The following is a 4,536-nucleotide window of genomic DNA, read 5'->3' as shown; positions in this document are numbered from 1 at the left end:
TTTTTTTTTTTTTTTTTGCTTTGCGAAATTTTGACAATCCTTCTATTAGCCTTAAGCATGGCCAGAATTAATTTTCAATATTCCCCCGTCAAAGATTTCAGTGCGTTTCAGAATAAAGCTTGTAATTTTCAGACTTTATGATGGGTTCAAAGAATGGCCTGTAAATTAAACCCAGGATTATTCATTCATCCCTATATCTGAGATATGGGGGTGATTTACTAACCTAAACACACGCACGCACCAGGTGCGTGTGCATTTTTACACAGCAAAACGTATTTATCAACCAAACACGAGCAACGTGTCACATTTTCACGCCGTTATGGCGCGTTTTTATGTATTTACGTACGTGCGCGTCATGTAGCATGCGCCATAGGCTACACGCCGCTCTAATAGCGGCATGCAAGTCTCTAAAAGTATATTTCCACTGATGCCATATATGGAAAAATAATGCACATGATGCATATATAATGCTGCTTCACAGTTTAGACAAAAATGGTTAGCTCATGCATTTACATTCCTGCATTCATCAACGCAAGCAACACAACGTAGAGCTAATTTACACAACATCACCTTGCAATTCATGCAGGGCTTTGCACAACACACCTGCTGGGTGTGTACACACTACAAAGGTGTCTAGATTCCACCAATAGATCATGCTGGGAGGGAACACACTACAGAGGTGTATACTTGTCTGTGGCGTGTTTATAAGGTTAGTAAATCAACCCCATAGGGTTGTAAGGCAAAGATGCTGAATGCCCATATTTTGCAGGAACAATAGAAGCAGCTGCACAAGAATCACATGACAATACCACACTCATATATTATAATAACTGGTCTGCATTTGAGAATTAGAAATGAATGAGTGAATTTGCCAAACTTTACTTATTTTCACCATACAGCACTGCAAGGTAAAATTTATAACATATATATAGTGTTTGTGTGCAGTAAAATTCATTTTAGTGTATTTTTTTACTGAAAACATAGGGGGTTATTCACTAAAGAGCCAGAGGATTTAGCTAAACGTTCGGCTAATCCTTCGGCTCGCTTCAGCTGCAGGAACCCTTCAGTTCAGCCGAACCGAAGGACTTCTGTATGCGTTATTCACAATAGCCCATACTGCCGAAGGTAGCAGAAGCACACAGCTGAGCCCAACGCAAATGCTTCTGCTCGGCACAGCCAAAGACACAGCTGGAGCAAGGAGAACAGTCCGCTGAAGCGAAGTGATGTCAAGGGACTGGAGCTGCCCATTTGTTTACATGTAATTTTTAGGACACAGCTGTCATGGCATGAAAACAAATGGGCTGAGCGAGTCATGACGTCCGGAGTTGCTCCGCGTATTTGTTTACATTCGACCCAGAGCTGTCATTTGCGGTGGAAGTTCAGCATCAGATGCAGATGAGCCCCACTTACCACAGACCCCCCACAACTGGTCCAGGGTTGTGGGTAAGAGGCCCTTGTCCTCATCGGCATGTGGAGAAGGTGCTTTTCCAGGCGGGATCCTCACTGGAAAAGCACCTTCCCAGTCAATTTTTAAAATAAGGGTCTGGTTTGGAAATTTTGGGGGCCCCCGCTTTCTTTTTTCTTTTGAGCGTCGGGGTCCCCCTTCAAAATCTTACCAGACCTAAAGGGTCTATTATGACTTTTGAGGGGAACCCCACACATTCTTTTTTACATCATTTTTGGGTGTTTTTTTGGTTGTTTACATTGACAGTTTTCAATCTGTTTGCTACCTCTGAGGTAGTGCACAGAATAACCAATCCCAATGCTGCTCAGAAGCATTCGGCAATTCACTCTTTCTGCTGTTCGGCCTCTATGAGAATAGGGGTGAACAGCAGGGAATGAACTGCCGAACCGAAGTTAAGGATCTGTTCAGTGATTTACTGATCAGTGATTTTTACTTTGTATAGTTAACTTTCAAGCTTGCATACATGAAGTCATGGCAGTTTTTTTAATTAACAGAATGTAAAAAAAAAAAAAAACGGTTAACACAATGTTCAAGGCACAGTAAACATTATTCCCTAAGCAGAAAGAATGGCTGAGCTCATTTTATTTTTTTATATGTGGTATTTGCTAGCTGTCTTTGTATCTGTAATCCTACCAACATTACAATGCCATGTTTTGTGTTACAAGTCTAGGTGCACTTGACTGAAAGAAGAGTTTTGAAAAATACATTGAAAAGAAAATATGGTTCTCAAGGACATTTTGTTTTATTGAAGTGAAAGTACTGTTTTTTTGTTTTGTTTTGGATAGAGTGGTGAAAGCTAAAAACCTCTGTCGGTGAGTCAGGTTTTTTTAATTTGGGAAAGGTTCCCCTTGCTTCCTGGCCCAGTCACGGTTTTTGCTGAGACAGTAAGGTGGTGTTGGAAATATCTTAGCACAGACAGCAATAAAACTACTTTTTAAACAGGGCTTGGATTGTTTAAAACCACTGTCAGGCTTTTATCCCAATTTGAGAGATTCATCTCACTTCTTATCCCAGAGAAAGTGGTCACCAAGACAAGAAAGTGAGTTAAAAAAATTCTCAGAATATGTAATGTTTTCATGTTTTATGTAATCTGCTAGCCAAAATTCAGATTTTAACATTTGTTCAAAAACAAAGTAGTTGATAATTTGGGCATTGTATTAGTTTTTCTATTATCACATTTATTAATGTACAGTGCTTTTTACTTTGTATAGTTTGATGTTTGGAATGTTTAAAACCTCAGTCAGGCTTTTATCCCAATTTGAGAGATTCATCTCACTACTTATCCCAAAAAAGAAAGTAGTTACCAAGACCAGAAAGTGAGTTTAAAAAGAATTCCCCCCAGCGAGGACACAAGCAGCAGTTAAAATAGTAAAGTATATCAACAGCACACCAAAGTAAAATCTTCAACGAGTGGTCATTTTATTGATGTACACACATCTCGTCATAAAGCACTCAGGGTCCCTTCATCAGGCATGTTAAGTTAAGTCATGTCAGTTAAAATCAGACGCACATTCCACCAACTGTTTTAAACTCACATTAAAAAAGTAGGCAAATTGAGGTGTTGCAATTCTGCCAACTTTCCTGGAATTTTAGTACATTATTTTGATAAATAAGGAAAGAACTTGGTTAGGTTGAATTTCTCATCGTAATGTTGTAATGTAGTGATAATTAAACTCAGCCTATCCAACATAAAATGCCCTGATTTGCTTTCTAGAGCTTAAGAGTAGGCTGCTATTTTTCACACCTGATTATTTATCTGCTAATATATTTTAAAGATCACTAAAAGTGTAATTTTCTGTTGCAGTTTGGTGACCTGAGTGTCTGACTTTTTTATGTCTGTTAGATACTCCAACTTTCCTTGACATATTTTCTGGCTCTGTGTCTACTCTTCTTGGAATTGTGGACTGTTTTTACCCACCTTTGAGTGTTCCTACTCCCCCCAGTTGCACCCTTTATAATAAAAAGAATACATATCTAACAGGAAGACTGGCAATATACAGCTGCTGTGCCAGTGCATAATTCAGGCTACTAATGTTCACCAAATGAAATATTCCTGTTGAATAAATGAACATTCCAGCAACACAGCATTGTTTGATACTCTACGATACTAGGTGACTTTTTGTGCAACCCATTCCGTTAAGATGAATTCTTGACCCAAATTTTAATTTATGTGCTTGTTAGCTGTGCACAGGTATTATAGAGGGATGACATCAGCAGCCTTAGTTCGTCTATGGGGTATCTAATGACATTCTGGGAGTAGAACATCTACAAAGGCACCATGTAAATGTCTGCATATATGCATGATATATTATCATGTTGAAATGTGAAAGCATGCAATATTTCCATGATCAAAACTGTTGGCTTTAGAATCCAGGGTTTTGAATTTCTAATCACAGACCAGCAAAATTGTCAGGAGAGCACAGTGAAATCGAAAATAAAAAGCAAAACTTTCCCTTTTCTTAAAGCCTCCCTCCACCCACCTGCTTCTAAAGCTGATTAGTAGAATAACAGAACCTTTCTGAATTGCTTCCAGAGAGCTCTAAATTCTAAGCTAATGCTTCTCACTGATGTCATTTCAAATATCACAAGAGCCAAGCTGGACTCTTTGTCAGTGTCCTTAACCCAAAGACAATCTTTGACGAGCCTGGTTGTCTTGGAAGCTCCTCATGCTGGAACATGAATCAGATTAAAAGCATTCTCTTTTACAAGTTATTTTTTCTCTGCATACACATTTTGAATTTAATTCCATTGATATGTATTTAATCTGTGCCTAATCCAAATTCAACTGTAATCTATTTATGGCATTTGTCCAACCAGCCTACAGATGTTACAAAAAGTTCTTAGGTTAATTTTAAGATTGCATAGGCACATTGCTGTTATGCTATTTTAAAGAAGTACATAATATATGTGTGTTGAATTATAAATAAATGAAAGCACACATTATTATCTGTTAAAACCTATATGATACTTCCAAAACTAATGTTTTCTACTTTTTGCTATCATCAATGCATCATTGGTGTACAGAAAGACAGTGATCTATTGTAACATCAAACATAACTGTAGCCCTAGTT

General features: G+C 38.1%; 1 protein-coding gene across 1 annotated transcript in view; it reads left to right on the top strand.

The window, feature by feature from the left end:
• The window catches only part of TMEM132D (transmembrane protein 132D), a 525,431-nt gene that overhangs the window by 495,890 nt on the left and 25,005 nt on the right, over positions 1-4,536 (top strand). The window lies entirely within an intron of this gene.

This window comes from Nanorana parkeri, unplaced genomic scaffold, assembly GCF_000935625.1.
Source record: "Nanorana parkeri isolate BGI_ZX_2015 unplaced genomic scaffold, ASM93562v1 scaffold68, whole genome shotgun sequence".
NCBI classification, from domain to species: Eukaryota; Metazoa; Chordata; class Amphibia; order Anura; family Dicroglossidae; genus Nanorana; species Nanorana parkeri.
This window is presented reverse-complemented; position numbering and strand designations above follow the sequence as displayed.